The following is a 10,276-nucleotide window of genomic DNA, read 5'->3' as shown; positions in this document are numbered from 1 at the left end:
TTATTTAATTTCCATATATTTGCATAGTTTTAAGGGTTCCTTTTGGAGGTGATTTCCAATTTTACTCCTTTGAGTTCTGCGAGAGTAATTGATATAATTTCAATGTTCTTAAACTTACTGAGACTTATTTTGTGGCCTATCATATGGTCTATCTTGGAGACTGTTTCATGTGCTGATGAATGGAATGTATATTCTGCAGTTGTTGTGCAGAATATTCTGTAAATATTTGTTAAGTTTATTTGTTGTAGGGTGTAGTTTAAGTCCATTGTTTCTTGACTTTCTGTCCTGATGTCCTATCTAGTGCAGTCAGTGGAGTGTTAAAATTTCCCACTATTATTGTGTTGCTGTCAGTCTCATTTCTTTTGTCCAGAAGTAATTGTTTTATAAATTTGAGAGCTCCAGTGTTAGGTGCATGTATATTTAGAATTGTGATATTTTCCTGTTGGACTAGTTCTTTTATCATTATATAATGTCCCTCTTTGTCTTTTTAAACTGCTCTTGCTTTAAAATTTGTTTTGTCTAATGTAAGAATAGCTACTTCTGCTCACTTTTGGCATCTATTTGCATGGAATGTCTTTTCCACCCCTTTACCTTAAATTTATGTGAGTCCTTACGTGTTAGGTGAGTCTCCTGAAGACAGCAGAAACTTGATTGGTGAAATCTTATCCATTCTGCCATTCTGCATCTTTTAAGTGGAGCACTTAGGCCATTTACAGTCAATGTTAACACTGAGATATAAGGTACTATTTCATTCATTGTGCTTTGTGAAATACCTTGTTGCCTGAATACCTTGTTGTTGTTTTTCATTGTGTTATTGTTTTATAAATCCTGTAACATTTATGTTTTAAGGAGGTTCTATTTTGGTGTCTTTGGAGGATTTGTTTCATGGTTTAGAGGTCCTTTAAGCAGTTCTTATAGTGCTGGCTTGGTAGTGGCGAATTCTTGCAGCATTCATTTGTCTGGAAAACTTTGTATCTTTCCTTCATTTATAAAGCTTAGTTTTGCTGGATACAAAATTTTTGACTGATAATTGTTTTGTTTAAGGAGGCTAAAAATAGGACCCCAATCCATTCTAGCTTGTAGCTTTCTGCTGAGAAACCTGTTGTTAATCTGATAGATTTTCCTTTAGAGGTTATCTGATGCTTTTGCATCACAGCTCTAAAGATTCTTTCTTTCATCTAGACTTCAGATAACCTGATGACTATGTGCCTAGGCACTGGTCTTTTTTGCGATGAATTTTCCAGGTGTTCTTTGAGCTTCTTGCATTTGGATGTCTACGTTATTCTCTCAAATATGTTTTCCAAACTTTTAGATTTCTCTTCTTCCTTGGGAATACCAATTATTCTTAGGTTTCGATGTTTAACATAGTCCCAAACTTCTTGGAGGCTTTGCTCATTATAAAAAATTTTCTTTTTCTTTTTCTTTAATGAATGGGGTTAATTTGAAAGCCTTGTCGATGCTCTGAAGTTCTTTCTTCTGCTTGTTTCATTCTATTGCTGAGACTTTCCAGCACATTTTGAATTTTCTAAGTGTGTCCTTGATTTCCAGAAGCTGTGATTGTTCTTTGTTTGTGTTTCCCGTTTCACTGAAGAATTTTCCTTTCATATCCTGTATCATGTTTTTGATTTATTTAAGTTGGACTTCACATTTTTCTGGTGACTCCTTGATTAGCTTAATAATCAGCCTTCTGAATTCTTTTTCTTGCAATTTGGAGATTTTGTTTGGGTTTGGGTCCATTGCTGATAAGCTGGTATGATCTTTTGGGAGTGTTAAATAAGTTTGTTTTACCATATTACCAGAATTGTTTTTCTCGTTCGTTTTCGTTTGGGTAGACTATGTCAGAGGGAAAATCTGGGACTCAAGGGCTGCTTTTCAGATTCTTTCATCCCAAGGGTATTCCCTTGATGTGCTGTTCTCCCCCTTCCCCTAAGAATGGGGCTCACTGAGACAAAACTGTAGTGATTGTTTTTGCTCCTCTGGGTCTAGCCACCCAGCAGAGCTACTGGGCTCCAGGTTGGTACTAAGGAGTGTCTGCAAAGAGTACTGTGATAAAGTCTGTCTTTAGGTCTTGCAGCTGTGGAACCAGCACCTGCTCTGGTGGAAGTAGCAGGGCAGTGAAATCGACTCTTTTTGGTTTTTTGGTTATGTTTGTGTTTAGTGCACTGGTTTTGTGTCAGTTGGCCTCTAGCCAGAAGATGACGCTTTCAGGAACGCATCAGCTGTGATCCTATAGGGAGGATGCAAACTTGTCCTAGGGATACCTGGTTAAGTATTTAGGTTTCACAGAAGATGGGCCGGACCATAGGACTCCCAAAAGAGTATGACCATTGTCTTTGGCTACCAGGGTGAATAAAGAAAGACCAGCAGGTGAGGACAGAGATAGGCGTGTCTGACTCCAGTCTCTCCTTGTGTGGGGCTTATTGTGGCTGCTGTATGGTTGGGGGTGTGGTTCCCAGTCTAATGAAGTTATATTCGCAGGGGGATTATCACTGCCTCTGTTGCATCATACAGGTCGCCAGAGAAGTGGTGAAAAGCTGGCAGTCACTGGCCTCACCCTACTCCCACACAGCCTGCAGCCTTGAAGGCTGGTCTTACTCCCACCATGTCCTTTCAGCAGCACTGAGTCTATTTCCAGGCAGCTGGTGACAGGCAGAGAATATGTCCCAGACCACCAGGCTCCCTGCTGAGAAAGCAACTCAACTCACAATTTTTTGACATCTCAGAGAGCCTGCAGCAGTGATCCCATTCCTTCAAAGGGCCTGTAGATTATCTCAGCTTTCCTGGTATGTTTCTGTGATAGTTCTTGGAGCAAAAGTTCTCTATGTGAGTTTCCACTTGCTGCTCTGTGCATCTGGGTGGGAGCTGCAAGCTAGTCCTGTCTCTTATCCACCATCATCCTTGGCAAATAAATAATTTTCAACTGGAATTTATTAGTAATCTGTTCCAGGCACTTAATACATATACACATATTGTCTAGTCTCGATGACCACATTATAGAGGAAGATGTTAAGTAACTTGCCAAACTTCCCACAGCCAGATAGTGGCAGAGCTAGAATTGATACTAAGCAGAGAAAACCTTATATTATTCTTTCTTTATTCTTGGTGTCTATCATAAGTAATAACCAGTTTATTTGCTCTATAGTTTTAAATTTTAAAAGGATGTGATAGGAAAGGATAAATTATAATAGTATCATCCTACTTTGTTTTATGGTAAAGCAAATCACTCACCACAAGAGAGAAATTCACTGCACACACATATACACACACATATAAAATTGTGAAATTATACAAAGTCTAATTTTGCTGTCAATATGCCCCTCCAAAGACTGAGTTGATTGTACTACACCTTCTCAGAGTTCTATCCAGGAAAGGATAAGAAGGTTCACATGCTTCTTTTTTTTTTTTTTTTTTTTCTTTTCCTAAAAGGCAAAGAGCCCAGACTTTTTTGTTACCATTCCATGGTAAACATTTGTCTGTCCAGTCACCCAAATTCATGATTCATTTGTTAGGGGCTTAGTGGGCACATTTTGGCTGTCAGCCTGCCATGTGCCCATGCCGGGCATTGAGTGAGTTCTGTATAGAGGCAGTCTCTCCTTTTTGACCATACAAGAGCATGTGCATGGGCTTTCTAACCAGATGCAGCTTAGCAATGAGATAGGTATGCAACACAGGAAAGGCCTAAGGAGGCGCCTCGCCCATGAATTACCACGGGTGCCACACTCAGCATTGAACACTGTCGGCCATGAACTACATTCATAGAGGAGGAGCACAGTAGCTGTACTGTTTTATCGTGCCTCTTTATGTGTTAGATAGCACAGGGATGAGAATTCTTAAGGAACCATCACCGTTTGAAACACATGCGAGACAAGTCTAGAACTGCTATATCATATGACAACTATGTGTTTACTTTGTTTCATAATGATTCATAATGGTCTTTTGAGCATTATGAATCAAGCTATGCAGCCTCATTTTTTACATTATTTAAAAATGAGGCTTTTGGCAATGCCAATTCTAAAAATGTGGATAAAACATCTTCACTGATGCCCTCCCACCCAACCTTGTTGGATTTCAATCTTTTGCCTTTAATATATCATTGTACAAAACAACAACCGTATAAAACTTGAAGAATAGCTGAGAATGTAAATGTAGAGGAAGTAAAGAAGCAACGGATCAGTTAAAGCCACATCTTTTCTTTCCATTAGGTTGGTGCTTTCTCTAATACTTTCTATGTTTCTTATTTCATTCGTTCTTTTAACGTGTAATTATTGTGTGCTTTCTATGTGCAAGGCATTGCAGTAGGAACAAGAAGAGAGGAGGTAATTTTGAGGTACAGAGTAGTCTGAGGGGTAGATTGCCGCTGGAAAGTGTGCTAATAAGCATAATTTAAGTTAGGAAATGAACACAATCTACCTAACTAACAGCAACAGTCAAGTGAAAGAGGAATAAATATAAAGAAGTAATAAAATTCCCATGTATATTGCCTGTGTCAAATTTTATCCAAAGCCAGCCCCATAGCCAGAAAGGAGAGGTAAATAAGTGTTTAGAAGTAAATTAGTGTTCTCTGCCTCCTTCCTTCCTGATCTCAGAGTTCTGTCTCAAGCATAATAACCACAATTCAACTTAATTACACGTTCAATAGGTTTCAGGTGGGGAGAGGCTATAATTTTAAAATATTTTCCATCAGAAATTATGTGTTAAAAGCCAAACTGTTTACAAGCAAATTTTGAGACCTGTGTGCACCTACATGGAATCATGTTCTTTCCTTTTCATAGGACTTAACACGTCATATACTATATTTGTAATCACATAATTATATAGAGCTTAGCTAACTGTGTAAAGATAGGCTGAATATGTAGCAAAATTTATTTCTTCATAGTTAAAAGTTCAAGATCTATTTATGGCCACCGTATTAGTCCACTTTCATACTGCTGATAAAGACATACCCGACATTGGGAAGAAAAAGAGATTACATTGGACTTATAGTTTCACATGGCCAGGGAGGCCTCAGAATCATGGCAGGAGGTGAAAGACACTTCTTAAATGGTAGTGGCAAGAGAAAATGAGGAAGATGCAAAAGCAGAAACCCCTGATAAAACCATCAGATCTCATGAGACTTATTCACTAACACAAGAACAGTGTGGGGGAAACCAACCATATAACTCAAATTATCTCCCACTGGGTCCCTCCCACCACAGATAGGAATTATGAGAATACAATTCAAGATGAGATTTGGGTGGATACATAGAGCAAAACCATATCATTCCACCCGGACCCCTCTAAATCTCATGTCCTCACATTTCAAAACCAATCATACCTTCCTAACAGTCTCCCAAAGTTTTATTTCAGCATTAGCCCAAAAGTTCACAGTCCAAAGTCTCATGTGAGACAAGTCAAACCTTTCCACCTATCAGCTTGTAAAATCAAAAGCAAGCTAGTTACTTCTTAGACACAGTGGGAATACAGGTATTGGATAAAATACAGCCATTCCAAATGGGAGAAATTGGCCAAAACAAAGTGGTTACACGACCTCTGCAAGTCTGAAATCCAGTGAGGCAGTCAAAATCTAAAGCTCCAAAATAATCTCCTTTAACCCCATGTCTCACATTCAGGACATGCTGATGTTAAGAGTTGGGGTCCCATAGTCTTGGGAGCTCTGGCCCCGTGGGTTTTACAGGGTGGTGTTGAGTGTCTGCAGCTTCCCCAGGCACATGGTGCAAGCTGTCAGTAGATCTACCACTCTGGGGTCTGGAAAACAATGGCCCTCTTCTCACAGCTCCACTAGGTGGTGCCCTGAATAGGGACTCTGTGTGGGGGCTCCAACTCCACATTTCCCTTCCACACTGCCTTAACAAAGGCTCTCCATGAGAGCCCCGCCCCTGCAGCAAACTTTTGCCTGGGCATCCAGGCGTTTCCATACAACTTCTGAAATCAAGGCAGATGTTCCCAAACCTCAATTCTTGACTTCTGTGCACCTACAGGTTCAACACTACATGGAAGCTGCTAAGGTTTGGAGCTTGCACTCTCTGAAACCATGGGCCAAGTTGTATCTTGGCCCCTTTTAGCAATGGCTGGAACAGCTAGGATGCAGGACCCCAAGTCCCTAGGCTGCACACAGCATGAGGACCCTAGGCCTGGCCCATGAAACCATTTTTTCCTCCTAGGCTTCTGGGTTTTTGATGGGAGGAGCTGCCATGACATGCCCTGGAGGCATTTGCCCCATTGTCTTGGGATTAACATTTGGCTCCTTGTTATTTATGCAAATTTCTTGAATTTCTCCTCAAAAAAAAAAAAAAAAAGAGTTTTTCTTTTCTGCTGCATCTTCAGGCTGCAAATTTTCTAAACTTTTATGCTCTGTTTCTCTTTTAAAATGCAATGCTTTTAACAGCACCTAAGTCACTTTTCTTAGACAGAGTCTTCTCACTCTGTTGTCCAGTCTGTAGTGCAGTGGTATGATCTTGGTTCATTATAACCTCTGCCTTTCAGTACAAGATTCTCCTGCCTCAGCCTCCCAAGTAGCTGGGAATACAGGCATGTGCCACCACACCTGGTTAATTTTTATATTTTTAATAGAAACAGGGTTTCACCGTGTTGGCCAGGCTGGTCCTGAACTCCTGACCTCAAGTGATTCACCTGCCTTAGCCTCCTAAAGTGCTGAGATTACAGGCATGAGCCACTGTGTCTGGCCACAAGTCACATTTTGAATGCTTTGCTGCTTAGAAATTTCTCCCACCAGTTACCCTAAATCATATCTCAATTTCAAAGTTCCACAAATCTTTAGGACAGGGGCAAAATGTCCCCAGTCTCTTTGCTAAAACATAGTAAGAGTCACCTTTGCTCCAGTTCCCAATAAGTTCCTTATCTTCAACTGAGACCACCTCACCCTGGATCTTATTATCCATATCTCTACCAGGCTTTAGGTCAAAGCCATTGAACAAGTCTCTAGGAAGTTCCAAACTTTTCCACATTTTCCTGCCTTCTGAGCCCTCCAGACCGTTCTAACCCCTGCCTGTTACACAGTTTCAAAGACGCTTCCACATTTTTGGGTATCTTTTCAGCAACACCCCACTCTACTGGTACCAATTTACTGTATTAGTCCATTTTCATGCTGCTGTTAAAGACTTACCCGAGATTGTGAAGAAAAATAGTTTTAATTAGACTTACAGTTTCACATGGCTGGGAGGGCCTCAGAAACATGGCGGGAGGTGAAAGGCACTTATTACATGGGGGCAGCAAGAGTAAATGAGGAAGATGCAAACGTGGAAACCCCTGATGAAACCATCAGATCTCACGAGACTTATTCACTACCATGAACAGTATGGGGGAAACAGCCCCCATGATTCAAATTATCTCCACCAGGTCCCTCCTATAACATATGGGAATTATGAGAATACAATTCAAGATGAGATTTGGGTGGTACACCAAGTCAAACCATATCAACCACTATCTTTCTATTTATTATGGATACAAAACTGGTTTTGTGTGTGTGTGTGTGTGTATTTCTAGTATGAAACTTTTTTTTTTTTTTTTTTTTTTTTTGTAAATTTGGTTCATTTTAAATTTGTAGTGCTGGGGAAAGACAACCCTGCAAACATGAGGTGTCCAGAGAATTCTAGGCTGCATAAATAGATGTCAAAAGCACCTGCATTTATTCAATAATACATTAATTATAACTTAAAGTATTTTCTCCTTGAAGTTAAATTTGTGGTAGAATTCTTAAGCTTTAAAAACATAGAATTCATTCAATCCTTTCTTGGGTGAAGTTTTTGAAGCAGTGAAAGAGCGGACTTTTTTTTTTTTTTTTTTTGATTCTGCACCAAGATCATTTCAACACTGCATACTTACATTCTTGTGAGTAATTTTAAATAATTTTCTGAGATCAGCTCAGTTACTGAACAAGATTTAACAACAACAAAAAAAAGCCATTAAATCTGAAGTTGCTATGCTTATGGCGCAGATATCTTCTTACATTCTTTTTCTTCTCCAACATTTTTCAGATCCAAACACCTTATCAGAGTTAATTGCTTTGTAGGCTTATATTTAGAGACATTTTAGTAAAAGTCAAGAGACTTCATCCTGTGTTTTTATGGGACTTGAATCTAAAGAAATGAATCAGAGTGGTTGTTAAATCTAAATTAATATTGTTGAGATTCCATTGGCAACACAACTGCGGATTTGGAATATCTGTTGTGACTTTAGTACACTTTAGTCATGAAGATTGAGTGCAAAATATTATAACATTTCATAAAATTTTGAAAAGTTCATTTTGGGTCATGAATGTGGTCCCACTTGTATTTCTCTAGTTATGTGTTTAACGGTAGAGTAAATGTCCAGCATGACTGACATTCTGGGAAAAAGAATTAACTAAGAGGTTTTGCAAACTTTATGAATAGAAAAATCACAAGAGAATCCAGATTGCCCCAAAAAGCTATTAACATATTATGGTAGAAATCCTTACTCTTTAAGGGGTACTTACAGAATAATCATTGATAGAAAGGAAAATTTTGACTATGCCACTTCATAACTCAGAATTTGTGATTTTATGGAAAATACTTCAACATTCTAAGCCTTGGTGTCCACATATGTAAAATGAGAGAATTGATACCATATAGAGTTATTATAAGGACTAAATGAAATCAAGAAAAAAAGTGGCTGAGACACTGCAGCTTTGCAATAAATGGGAGCTGTATAGCTGTATATTCCAGGACAGTAAATGCTGAACAATAATGAGTAAGTAAATCACAACAATCTTGTAAATCCTGGGCCCAAATCCTAGAGAACTTGTGAAAAAGCAAGGCCTTTTCATTGACTCCTATGTGTTTTGTGTAGGAAACATGTTTCTGATGTATGAAAGACTGAAATTCAATTCTCTATTTTCTTTCACTTAAGAGATATCAGAGTGTCATGCTCTCAATATTGTTCTTCTTAATGCTTATCAAATAATTGAGTCTATGCTGCTTAAGAATTTATGATTGGTAATGGGAATTAATCATATAAACTAGCCCCTACACATGTGTTAGCTAATGCTTTATCTTTGTTTAGTCTACAAATGCCTTAACTTTATTAAAAACCTACCTCTTAAAAAGGTGCTGAGAAATTGTATTGTCGAAAATTTTAGGAAAAACTGCAGGAGGTGATTTGGGAAGATGTCCTATAAATCATCTTTGCAGACTTCTGGGTACCCTTCTGCACAGAGGGCCAGCTTCTCTGCTGTTTCACATTCCTCTTCAGGTGAGAAGGGGACTATGCTGTTTAAACACACAAGCCTATATGACATAATTTATCCATATAAGCGTAATATGATTTATCAACAAAAAGTAATTCAAAAGACAAACAATATAGAAAAGCAATGTACACAAATAAATTCACAGCAGTATTTTTTATAGTAGTGTTAGAAATAACCTAATCACTCACAAGGCAGAAATGACTGGATAATTATCAAATTAAGTCAATGAAATATTACATAATTGCTAAAGTAGTAATTATGAATGTGTCATAATATAATGTTAATTAAATAAGACAGAACAAAAATTATATTTCCTTATTACAACTTCGGAAAATATGTAATCATGGATAAATTCTGGAAGTAAAAACTGAAAATCATATATGATGGGGAAAATTGTGTATATTTGCCCTTTTTTGAAAAAATTTCTGCACTGGCATAAGTATGCTGGTACAAAAGAAATAAATATAGAGTAAGAAATAAAAAATGGAATGTAATCTGCAAGATGTATAGCACTATATAAAATATGTTTATGTATTATTCTGTATTTAAAAGTTTAACTTGAGACTATTTAATAATTATAACAATAGTTCAATACACATAGTCATGTTTGTTTCTCAGTTAGTATACACATATATATACATTATATATATATTTCCTTATTATTTTTATATATGTTTATATAAATTATTGCCTCAACTGAGCCACTAATGACAATTTAACTGACGATAGTTTATTTGTCTGAAATTGAATTTTAATTGTAAAACTCATGAGTTGACTGAAAGATTTTTTTCAGGTATGTTTCCAGTCTAAAGTTTTTTTTATTCCAAGCCTACAGCTTTTTATCCAAGCTTTATATAATGTTTACACCCTTTAGTTCAGGCACTATCCTAACAGTAATACTAATTACTACTATTGTATTTATTAGGACATCTGCTGAAAATGTGACTTAATCTTAAATGATTACAAGTTATATCCACTATTTAAAATTTCTTCTCAGCTCCCTATCAATCTTAAGAAATTTATCTTTGGAGCTACCTAAAGTAAAAATTATGT

This window comes from Sapajus apella, unplaced genomic scaffold (assembly GCF_009761245.1).
Source record: "Sapajus apella isolate SASKATOON/1434 unplaced genomic scaffold, GSC_monkey_1.0 scaffold6, whole genome shotgun sequence".
Lineage (NCBI taxonomy): Eukaryota > Metazoa > Chordata > Mammalia > Primates > Cebidae > Sapajus > Sapajus apella.
The sequence above is the reverse complement of the archived record's forward strand: the minus strand, read 5'-3'. Positions refer to the sequence as shown.